Below are 12,871 nucleotides of genomic sequence, written 5' to 3'. Positions count from 1 at the left end.
GGGGGCGGGATCCGATGTGCAGCGGCCGTGCTGGGGCCAGGGAGGCACGGACAGAGCGAGGCGGCCGCGCCCGGCCCGAGCGCGCCTCCGAGATCGCTCCCCCGGCCCCGAAATCGCTCTCCGGGCTCCAAGATCGCTCTCCCGGCCCCGCTCGTTCGCCCCGGCCCCGCGATCGTTCGCCCCGCAGCGCTGCGGTCTCCCAAATGCTCGGCTCCGCCGCTGGCAGATCCCTGATCGCGTCCGTAAGGACAAAGGAAATTGAAAGTTTTGTCCTATTTCCTCCCCCGGTGAACGCGCTCTTCTCACACCCTCTGCTTCGGGCGTTTTTGGAATTGCTTATGGAAAATAAATTTGTGATTTCTTTGTAATTTCGTATTTTAGTCCTCAAAGTGTAAAGGGATGGCGTGTTTTCCCCGTCATGCAAACCGCCCTGTCCGTGTTTTGTGCCCCTATTCCAGAGGAGGTGTGGGATGTGGCGTGGGTGCGTGTGTCAGTGTTCCAGGGAGGTGGCAGCGATCCAGGTAGAATCCAGTGTGTGGAGTTTAATTCACGTGAGTAATCCGACTGCATGTCCATTTATGCACAGCCATCCAGGCCTTCGATGTAAGTTTCACACGACAAATGTCAATTTCTAAAGCTGTGCCGTGGCCGTGATATTTCTAAGAGAGCCTTGTCTTGCAAAACCACTTTCTGAATAAGCACTGGAGCTGGGAAATCTCACAGCATTCCTGTGTCCACAAAACATTTGTCATTCACAGCTGACAGGCAGCTTTGTCCCCTCTCCCACTCTGAACGCCTCAAGAAAAATAAAATTGGGCAGACAAGCTATTTTGTGGTTTGGTCCCCATCGTGCCATGTGGTCAAAACTTTAAATCCCTGTTGTCCCACACAAGATATTCCAGACACAAAGAGCAGTGAATGTGAGAAGATCTGGCGTTATCTTTAAGTAACTGGATGCAAGGTAAGAATTCCTCCCTGTCCAGCAATACCTTTCATTTCCACTCAGCACTGACAGCACCTGGGATTTATGGACTAGCAGAGGAACAGCACTCTGGGGGAAACACAAGTCATTCTGTAAACAGTTCCCTTCTCTCCTCAGAGCAGGAGCCCTTCGATGATGAGTACAGTGAGTAATGACCCTTCCTGTGAGGGGCTGTGGAAAGCTGCCTGGCAACAGCAAGGGGGAAAATCGAGTGCATTTTGGGCTCCTGAGGTGGGAGTGGTCATGTCCTAATATTTCCCCACGCAGCCTAAGTAAAGCACAGAGCAAGTGCTCTTAATCCCCAGAACACTGGATACCTTCCACCATCCAGAATTTTTTTTTTCCCTAGCAGAGAAGTGCATGCAGCACAGCTAGGCTCATATTGGCCTAGATCCATAAATTAGGTATTTAGGTAGAATTTAGGTGCATGAATCCTGCCCAGTCCCAGCGTGTGCTTTGCCAAATGGTTTCCTTAAGCAACTAAGTTCTGCCAGTCCCTTGCTTTGCAGCCTTTTTCTGCTTCGCTTGCGCTTAGATCTTGGAAAACCAGCATCATTGTACTTAAAATAAACCCAAACCTGGCTGAATTCTCAGGCAAGGCATTATTGCCCCAGATGCCACGGAGGCTGGATAAATTGGCCATGTTCAGGCCACACCTAAGAAAGACAAGTTTTGTTTCTGAATAACTCACAGCAAACAGGCTGGCAGCACAGTCATCACCACGAGCACTACAGGGAACATGTTCAGCCTCAAGGATGAAGGGTGTTCAAAACCCTGCCACTCTATTCCCAGGAAAATGCTTTCTGCTCTGAGCCATGAGCTGTTCTGAAGCTGAGACTATTCTATGAGGATGCTGAAGGTGCTCCTCCTCCCCCTCACATTATTTTGCAAATATAATTATTGGGCTGTAGGGTGGTGGCATGACTTGCTGGGCTCATGAGAAGGAAGCTCACCCAGGGAGTGATGGAAGACCTTGGTTCTTCTTCACTCAGGGACATTCAGTTCAGGGACCCAGGTGCTTTATGTTAAGTAGCCATCAAATAAAATGTATTTGCAGATGTTCACCCTGCCAGGTGCTATGCACCCTGAACCCCCAGTGATTTCTGGGAGCCCAAAGTTTTACCATTTTTTGGAACAAATGGTGTGAGGGAAACCACATCTGCATCATTTATGCAGGCTGGTGCTGGCAGTTTTTTCCTCCTGAAGGCTGCTCTATGTTCCACATTAAAACTTTTGCTTCAAAGTTGGTCTAAAAGTTTGATCAAAACAAATCACACATGGAGTGTTTTGCAAGGTTCAGTAATGGTACATATTTTCTACAGTCAGATAAGTGCATGAATGCTCTTAAAGAAGGGACTCAGGAACAACATTTAGGAAAAAAAAAAGGTTTAGAAAAAAAAGGTTTATCACTAAGGGGAGTAAAACTCTTCTTTGAAAGGAGTTTATATCACTATAAAAAACCACATGCATAATTCAAGACACTGGATATCGTACCTTTCACATCATTCTTTTTTACTATGAAAATGAACTAATGATTCCAAATGTGAAACTGGTCAGTGTGATTTATGAAGCTCAGAGAAACCCATCACAGTGCTCCCATCTGGATGATGATTTTTTTTTTTTTTTTCCCCAGAAGAATTGAAGGCAGACTGTTGGAGTGGTGACCACCATTGGCACAGCTGCTCTCTGCATGTATGGCCTTATTTATCTGCTGCTCCTGTCTCTGATGGGAAGAGGATGTGGAGGAGGATGTTAATCTGGGAGACAGAGCCCTCCCATCAGGACATTGTCCCTCCACCACTGGGAGCCTGGGATGAAGTAAAAACCCAGCTCCACTGAGAATTTTCATGGGAAACGTTCAGTTTCTCCATACTGACCCAAGCTTCTTCCCTTCCTCTTTCACATCGTCATGACAGAACCTTTCCTAGCAACTCCCTCAGGGCCAGGGAGTACTGAGGGAGAAGTAAGACTATTGATGTTTTAAGACAATAATTTTGGCTCAATAATGTATTCATAATCAAAATACTTAAAATTCCTGGGGCAAAGGAACCCTGCCCATAAAACAATGCGTCCCTTTAAATGAGATTAATTAAAAACAGCATTGAGAGAGCAGTCATTGAATAGGACTCAGGGAATTCCATCCACACCTCTCCCAACAGGTATGAGGTGACAGCAAACATGATGAGCCAGTAAAAAAGGGCTGGAACTCTAAGCATAGCATCTGACAAAGCTTCTGAAGCAGGGAGTGCACTGCAGTCAGAGACTCACAGAACATCCTGAGCTGGAAGAGACCCACAAGGGCCATCAAAGTCCAACTCCTGACCTTGCACAGAGTGCCTGAGGGACTTTTGCAAACCTTTCTTAAGCTCTGTCAGGCTTGGTGCCATGACCAGTTCTCTGGGGAGCCTGTTCCAGTGCCCAGCCACCCTGTGGGTGGAACACCTTTTCCTCATACCCAACCTAACCCTCCTCTGATACAACTGCAGGCCATTCCCTTGGGTCCTGCCACTGGTCATGGGAGTGAAGAGATCAGTGCCTGCCCCTCCTCTTCCTCATGAGGATGTTGTGACTGCAGTGAGGTCTCCCCTCAGTCTCCTCTTGTCCAGGCTGAACAGACCCAGTCCCCTCAGCTGCTCCTCACACAGCTTCCCCTGGATGCCCCTCACCTTCCTCATGCCCTCCTTTGGACACTCTCTACCAGCTCAATGTCTTTTTTATACTGTGGCACCCAGAACTGCCCCCAGCACTCAAGGTGAGGCTGCCCCAGCCCCAAGAGAGGGGACAATCCCCTCCCTTGCCTGGTGATGCTGTGCCTGGTGCCCCCAGGTCAGGGATGTCCCTCCTGTCTGCTAGGCCACTGCTGCCTCATGTCCAACTTGCCTTTCACCAGCACCCCCAGGTCCCTTTCCATGACACTGCTCTCCAGTTACTTATTGGTAGGTATTTATTTACTACTAGATATTTATCTGTTGTTAGATATTTACTATTATTAGTTATTTACAATTGTTAGATACTTATCTGTTATTAAATACCTATTATTAGTAGGTGTTTAGATTGGAGACTCAACAAGGTAAAGGTTTTGTCAAGCCTTAAGTTTTAGCTCTCATATTTTTCAGATTTTGTGCTGCCTTGGTGTGTAGCTCTGAGCTTCATATTTAATGTCAGTAGGTTCTCTTCACAGCTTAGTTAGACAAAACAATTCTTTTCCAGCTTGAGAACCAAGGACAATTGTTACAAGCTTTAGGCCCAAAAAGCACAAACAACAGTGAATTGAAGAGAGAAAAACAAGCAGGGTGGGACTGCCTGGGCTAAAGCTGGAATGGGACAATGAACTGCAAGGTGCAAATGGAGCAGAACTGATCCCAGGGACAGAGCCCGTGCCCGGCCGTGCATTTTGGGGCCATTTTGGTTCATCTTGGGTGCAGCCCTGGCTGGGCTCTGGTGCTGCCCAAGGTGCATCCATGGAGGAGATCCTGTGAATAAATAAATCCCTGCTTTATTCTGTGACTCTGCCCAGCCTCTGTTCTAGGTCAGCCTTCACAAGGCATCAGTTCCAGACCCCAGTCTGTCCCTACAGCCAGGGCTGCTCCATCCCAGTGCAGACACTTCACCTAAAACCACACAGAGCTGTGTTCATCACAATTGATTCTGTGTGTTCTGTCAATATGAATAAAATTGGATGAGGTTATTTCATGAAGTCTGTGACTTTACATCTTTTATGTTGTTTAACTAGTGAGACAATAGAACGCTTGAAGAGTGAGGAAAGCCCATTGCTGGAGGTGCAGTTTTATATTACACATTCTCACCAGGGAGCTGCTTCTGAAGGGTGGGTTCCTTTTTACCCCATCCCTAAACATGATTTTTTTTTGCCTTTGTACCACCTTGCAGTCCATGGTGTATTACATGGGTTTGCTGATCTGATAGAGCATAAATCACAAACCCTCTCAAATAATTAGTTTCCTATCAGATCAATAAGCTGATCTAACACATCCTGAGGTCACTTGATAACTAGATCCAACACATGGGGTGAGAAGAGAAGAACCACTCCTTTAGGCTACATTCCTCAGTGATGAGGAGGGGGGGAAATCAACAAATCCACTAATTGACGTTCTCTGGAGTCAGGATATCTCTGTGCAGATGAAAGAAGCAATTAGCCTGGGTCAGAGGAAATAAGAAAGAGGAAAAAAGCTGTTGAGCACAGCCTCTGCAGACAGCTCTGTTGGTAGATTGGAACCTCTGCTTTGCTCCAAATAGAGAGCCTGATGCCTGTCCAGTAGCTCTGGAGGCTGGAAGTTTTTTGGGGGTCATTGGTACCAGTGGCACAGGATCCTCTTCTGGGTTAGTGCAAGGCACCAGTGTGACTGAAGAAGCACTGGGTCATTAGCCTGCCTGCCATCAGCACCAGATATCCTCACACACTGTGAGATACACAACCAAAGCCTGTGCATGCTCAGGCAGCAAAAACAGAGTGGTATCTTGCAGCTTAATAAGTTTTGCAATCTGTTCTTGACAGGAAAAGCAGTTGTTCTCATTTCAAAACTATTTTTTTATCTGCAATTAATGATTTCCAGGTCTAGCTGTGCTCTGTAGGATTTTTGTTTCCTTCATGGCAGTGAATCCTAATATGAGGCCATTTTCTTTGAAACATGGCAGACTAACACAAAACAAACTCCAAAGCCAAAGCGTGAGATTTGCTTTTCCCTGGCAGACAACACCAGAAAAGCAAAAGGGCTTATTATTCTCTGAACCAGCATCATCTTGCCAGAATCATCTTGCCCATTCAGTGCAGTTTTGAACAGAGAACAATTTTTAATTGCAAGCCTCTTTTCAGAGGCTCACTCACTGTAGGGTCCATGCCATGTATGTACCATGATGAGTCATCCAGCTTGAAATGATGGGTGCCATATTTGGGACCTTCAGGTTTCTTTTACTGATCCTGTGATATTCAATGTCTCAAAAAGAATTGAAGATGCTACTTTTCAAGATGAACAACTACTTGTCTGGAAGCTTCTTTTCTTCCTTTTCACACCATTTCACAGCCATCTTGCTTAGGAAGACCCCAAACCTCATTAGAATGGTTGCTTGTGACTTTCACACAGCGTTAAAAATGACATTTTAAAATCATGTTTATTGCCAGGATTAGTTTAAAATAGTATTAAGAAGGAAAGAATTTGTGAGGGAAACACAGGGATCTCAATATCCTACTTTTCCTCTCACTGGCAGTTGCTAGTTACATTTGACTAAAGCCAGGGTCTTTCATCTTTCAAACAGCCCTCTCATTTGAATCATCTAGAAGGAAATCATATACAGTACAACACAAATAAGTTCCCTGTCTCACAGCTGGCTTCTCTGTTTCACAGATCTCTTCAGGATCTGGTAGGCTTCAGCATCTGCTTTTCTTCACACAGTTATCTTCAGTGCTGCTGTCCAGTTGCACAAAAACCTGCTCTTTTTCAAACTGTAGGAGACAAAGATGCTTTCTCTGTTCTGGAAGAAGCAGAAGATGACCTGAGTTCCTCCCAAGAATTGCCTTTGTTTGTTCAGTAATTGCTTGAACAAATAGGAATGAGCTTCGTGTGGAAGATCTGGAAGGGCTTCACCTGTGGTTTGCATTATGTGAGATATACAGGGCCCTGTGGCTGAGAGGGCTTTATTTATGTGGGCTTTTATGTGGCTTTTTCCATACCTTTCCTCACATGCATTCCTTCCCCCCTTCCCCCTTTTTATTCCAATGGGGCTAGTAAGAATTTGCAGTATGTTTGTATTTAATACTAACTATACAATGAATTTTAAGCAATTCCCATTAAACTTTCAGCAACTGGCAGTCATTTTTCAGAGTAGGGTGAAATAACACTGAATTTCACCCTTGAGATTTTACTAGGCACCCCTGTTGCAATCTGAATGACATTTTCCACAAAATCATTATGTTGTGGATACCTTGGCCATGAAGTGCTTTAAGTGATACTATTTTTGCAAGCCATTTAACATCTTAATCAAATCATGGGCCATTTTCTGTAATTACCACAGCTGGTGTAGTACGTGTGTCAGTCTTTATGGACTAGACATAAGATTACCAGTGATGTTCTTTAATGGTGTTACAGCAGAACAACAAGAAAAGTAATCTATTTTTAGCCTGTAATTTTCTCGGCATCATAAGCAAATCCAAGCCATATCTTAACTTGTTGATCTAAAATTCCCTTGACTATATTTAGATATGGGCTGGTATCTGTTTCAAGGCTTGTTTTGCTGTTAACAGCACTCACCTTTTATCATCTTAGCAGGTTCTTTCTGGCCTGGTCTATTTACTAGAAATTCTGTTCTTTTTTTGTCGTAATTTTTGTGTACTTCAGCTTTTCTGTGCACATCTCTTTCATTTTATCTTCATGAGGTGCTGTTCTTCCATAGTTTCAGCTCTCCCAATGGGAGGTAAGGCTGACTTTTGTTCTTTCACATTTGTTTCCTTTACATCTGATTTACATTTTACTCACAGTAAGAATGTTTTGTTCACTGCATGACATGAGTTTTACCTACCCAGGCTGAATAGTTATTTAACTTAAAAAAATATTACTGAAACTTGGCTTGCAGAACTGCGTCCAGCTCAGACTCATTGAATTTCAGGTGCTGGGGCTGGATTGTCCTGACAAAACAAAGGTGTCTTCCAAAGCCTCAATTACAACAGCAGTGGGCTAGTCAATATAGTTAATATGGACTATGGAGCAGTTCTTATTCTGATGTAGGGACTTTTATACACACCTTGAGCTGTTCTGGCCACGCTGACTCTGTTAACAGAGCTGGGATTCCTTCCCAGGCAGGAGGAGAGACCTTGACTGCAAACTGCTCTATTCAGAGGAGACAAATCCCACCTGAAACACAGCTGCCATTTGGACACTTCCCACAAAGAACCTCCCACGTAGGGTATTTCTTTTTGAGACAACTGTAGTCACTCATGGGAAGCTTTTACAAGATGTTTTTATTCTTGTGAATTTAACTGTGCATTTTCTTCCAATCAGTTTCTTCCATTGCTTCATGAAACTTCCCACTGGTTGATTGCAATTTTTAGACTTCACCTCTGACTATTCAGACCTGTTCTGCTTCTTCATTTTGTGATGAGGTTCTGTAGCATCAGCTGGTTTCGTTTTCAAAACTTGTAATCATATCTAGCTCTGTTCTGCAGCCAATTCTCACAGTCCAAAGCTGTGTGCTTCTAGCAACCCTCTTCTGAGGGTCTCTTGGTCCCTGTAGTATTCTGATCTCAGATTTGATTTTGTAAATTACATGATCAACAGTGCTTCCAAACATTATAAGTGTCTGGAAAGATTTCCTCTTGGTTTCAGTTATACAGTGGCTGTGTCTCAAATATTTCAGTCTTTCCAAGAGCACAATATTTTCTCAAATCTCTATAGCACAGGATTTCTCATTTGCAATCTGGTGCTTCTGGTCCTGCAGTACTCAGAGTTACCTTAGTTCATCTTTCTTTTCATCAGCCCTGTCTCCTGTTTAAAGAAAAATTGTGTTATTTTAATGAACCTACTTCAACCATATCCCCCATTTCAGGAGAATTTAATATGCTTTGAACTTTTTTTTTTTAGTTTCTCCTCCACAGTGTTCTCCCCTTACCACTCCTTCTGGTCTTTTTTTATTCTAAATGTTATCTTTTGTTTGTACTCTGCTGCACGTTAAGTTGCATCAAAGAAAATGCCAGATTAGTGATATAAAAGGCATCTCTCACACAAAAAAAAGGGTCATATGCATATATATATATATTTATTTTTATATATATAAGTCACAAAGATACAAGAGAAGAAGGAATTTGTGAAGGAGAAACTAAAAATATTCAGATTCTGTCACCAAGTATCAGTGACAGCAGTTGCTGAACTGGGGAGTGTTCCAGCCTCTCAGGCAATGGGTCACTTTGTTGGAGCCAGAAACCCACTGTCATCTTTCTTGCTATCATCTCAGTGCTCATCTGTGCTTGGTTTTATGTTTGTATAGCTCTGTCATACTTTATATTTCCTCATCTCCTATTGTCCTTCAGATGGCTTCCAACCTTCATTTTTATTTTTGTGGATTTCTCTTCTCCAGGGGAGGCAGGAGCCCTGGGTGGCAGGATTGTATTAGCTGAAAACAAGGTTATCTTTCATTGAACACTTAGTTCTTCACACATCACACACAGGCTGTAACTCCCTGGTTAAATATTGCTGTTAACGCATCTCTTTTTTCCCCCAGCCATTTCCATTTGTCCCAGCTTGTAGCAAAGGTTAAGCCAGCTTGATTTAGAGTAGTTTCCTTTTATCCTTATGCTTTTAGTTTTCTGAAGTTATATTTTCTGCATTGAGGAATTTTCATCTCAAATTTTTAATACAGATTTTTGCATATGTAGAATATCTTGTCTTTCCCAATTTAAACCATTGTATGACTTTCTGATTCTGTTTCCTTTCTGCCTTGTTGTCCTGCTGCTCCCACCAGCTTTTACTTTCTCATTTTGCCTCCTTTCCCAACTTCTGTTTTATCTTCCTCTGAAATGGGCCATTCTGCTTTGACCCCTTCTTCCTCCTCGTTGTCTTTGCCTTTCCTGGCGTTCCCCTTTAGCTCAGCCTCTCCATTCCTCATTTACACTTCTGCTCCTTCTGCAGAGGACAGGGACAGGTAAAAGCTGTGACAGGATCCTGTCCCCTGTGCCTGGCTTCCCCCAAAGGCTGCAATTCCTCTCCAAGGCTGGCTGTGCACCTGTCCTCTCTTGTGATCATTCCTGCAGAACCCAGCTCCTCCAGCTGGTCCCCAGAGGACCCAGATTCGTGCTGCGAATAACGAGGCTTCCCTCCCTCCAGTCTGTTCTGACTATCACTTCTTACTTTTTCCTCCCTGCCCACTCATTTTCTATGTTTAATGTCCATGTGACACCATTCTTCTCTATCTTGTACTCAGCCTTGCGTTACAACTGGCTCCTGGCTTTCCATTTTTGCTTCCCAGAGCTGATGATTTCATTTTCTGCACTGAAATCTCTGCTCCTCTGCTGGATCAGCTGCTTTATTTCTCCAGATAAGCCCTGTTTGTTTTGCTTTCTTCATGACATTTCAGCATGCTCATGTTAATTCCATCAGCCAAGCTACTGAGAACATTAAACATGTAACTTTTTAAATTTTCCATATTTTAGAGAGGTCAAGGAGAAATGTGTCAGACTTGCAAGTTGAAGAGGTTAACTTCTCCAAGCTTTGCCATTATTCCTAAAACATCATGAAACAAACAAACAAAAGGATGCTATTGTCATACTATGAAGAGTATAAGAAAATCTCTGTGAGATCAGGCTGCTGGGAAAAGCTCTAGAGAAAACCAGCAGCACTCTGAAACAGAAAGAAATTAAGTAATCCTGAATCTTTGGAAATGACAGTGAAAGAAAACCAGAATTTCTCAGCAAGGGCAGGGGGAAGGGCTTTTAAATAACAAAGAACTGCAGAGGGGATTGCAAAAGCTCTGAGCAATGAAGCAACCCTGCTCAATCAAAACCAGGAGCGAGCAGCAGCAGCCAGAGCCCCAAGGGCTGCTGGTGCTTCTCGAGGAGCAGAGCAGAGCAGCTCCCTGCCACACGGCCACCCTGCTGGAGCAGTTGTGCAAACCCTCCTGGGTGGGTTAACCTGCCTGCAAGGGAGCCCCAGGATTATCAGATGGGTGCCCCAAGGTGTGTGGTGGGAGATGGGATGTCCGGTTTTCGGCTGTTTGAAGGGCCTGGAAAGGCCCGGAGTGGCCTTGGGACAGCCCGCGTATCAAAGAACGAGAAGAGGCTTCAGTTCTTCTTTCGGTTTTTATGTTTATTAATTGTTTATCTAAAAGATTTTCTTTCGGCCCGACAGAGCTCTGCTCAGCAGCCAGCCATGAGCACACTGTGTCGCCCTCCGTACAGCCACCTATCTTTATACCCATTGTTACGTGTACAATATTTATCATTTTTCCCCAATACCATTTATTCTTATTGCCCGGTGCACTTTTAGGAATGACCAATCCTAAAGTGCCACCATCACCACAGAAGATGGAGGAGAAGAAGAAGAAGAAGAAGAAGGACAGGACACGCCCCAATTCCTCCATCTTACTTCTCTAAACCCCCCTGTACAGAAATCCTAAACCCTGTGTCTCACCCTCTAATTAACTAATCCCTTCACCATTCACCTCGGTGAAGTCCTCCTATCCTCATACAGGTGTCGTCTCCTGTGTAGGGTCAAAGTCCTGCCACCAGACACTGCTGGCAACATTCCAGGACTCCCGAGCCCCCCAAGGGTGGTCTCGGTGGCTCGGCACCTCAGGACTGAGATGCTGAGATCCCACAATGGGACAGTACAATTGTCCCTTTATTAATGCGAGGAAAGGAGCAGGTTTGCAGAGGAGAGGATGTGCTTGATTTCGTCTTGATGATAGGCAGAGTTTGTGTCTAGCACCACTTACAAAGATTGCCTGTTGCAACAGAAAAACAAGCAAAGAAAGGATGTTTTTTTAACAAGAATGGCTCAGTTTATGTGATTGTGAAAGAAAATGTTTTACCAGTCCAGCTATCCCAGGGAACAATTTCTTCCATGTTTTTGACCATCAGTGAAAAGATCATGTAAACCAGCAGCGCTGTTTATACCAGCAGCAGAAAATACAACATTTCCAGTAATGCTACGAGGTAAAAAAATAAAAGTGAGAGAGATGAGAAAGTCAGATTTCCAGTGTAATAATAATTGTAGTGCAATAGAAATGCTCACAGCAGAATGCTTTTGTGAAAGAGAGGAATAATGAAGTGTAGAAGAGGGTGGGGTTATAGACTGCATCCAGAACCAGAAAAAAAGAAGAAAGACAGAAAGAAAGAGAGAGAAAGAGTAAAAAAGGAAAAAAAGAAAAGAGAGGGAGGGAGGAAGAAAGAGAGAAAGAGAGAAAGAGAGAGAGAAAGAGAGAAAGAGAGAAAGAGAGAAAGAGAGAAAGAGAGAAAGAGAGAAAGAGAGAGAGAGAGAGAGAGAGAAAGAAAGAAAGAAAGAAAGAAAGAAAGAAAGAAAGAAAGAAAGAAAGAAAGAAAGAAAGAAAGAAAGAAAGAAAGAAAGAAAGAAAGAAAGAAAAATCTCTGTGTAATCACATTGGAGACACTTACTAAAAATATCAAAAAATCCTAGAAACCACCCAAAGGGGACTGAAATCAGGAGATGCTTCCGTGTTCCCACAGGAGACAATATAGTGGGACAGATATCACCATATTGTACTAAAGGAAGTCTAAATGGCTGAAAATTCAAATTGGTTCTGGAATGGTTGTTCTAGGCACAGTTGCTCCAAAAAGGTCCAAATGTATCAGTCATATGTGTGAAAAGCCTGTATTCACCCAGTAAATATAAACCCATGCTCACCCAGTAAAGCTATGCTACATGTTGATTGGCAGCTCCTAGGGAACTGCTAAAACCACCATACTGAGGAAAAAATGTAAGTGGAAAAAAGATAAAATTGGGTTTGGAGCAGTTGTCACTGGAAAAAAAAAACCCAGCAACCTACCAACCAACCAACCAAGAATGACAAAAGAAAAATAAAGGGAAACCCTCAAAACAAACAAACCCCAAACCAACCTAAAACACCCAAGCCAGTTCTGTTCAATTGCATACCTGAAGAAGACCTGATTGAGTTTTGGACATGTGCTGCATTGCTATACTGCAGATATAAGTTGTTACAGCCAGTTCCTAAGGAAACTAGAGGAGGAAAAGAAAATGTTCCAAGAAAAATATGAGAAATTATCAGCTCCTTTTACTGTGATTGCCAGCAATGAAAGAGTTTGATGTAGAGGGAGAGCTTGGTTACGCTGGTGATAGAGGGGAATCTATAAATAAATGGATTTCACAGGTATACCCAGGATTAGAATAAAAGGAACAAAACACAATTGAG

The sequence above is a fragment of the Zonotrichia albicollis genome, chromosome 4, assembly GCF_047830755.1.
Source record: "Zonotrichia albicollis isolate bZonAlb1 chromosome 4, bZonAlb1.hap1, whole genome shotgun sequence".
Classification (NCBI taxonomy): domain Eukaryota; kingdom Metazoa; phylum Chordata; class Aves; order Passeriformes; family Passerellidae; genus Zonotrichia; species Zonotrichia albicollis.
Note: the sequence above shows the minus strand (reverse complement) of the source record.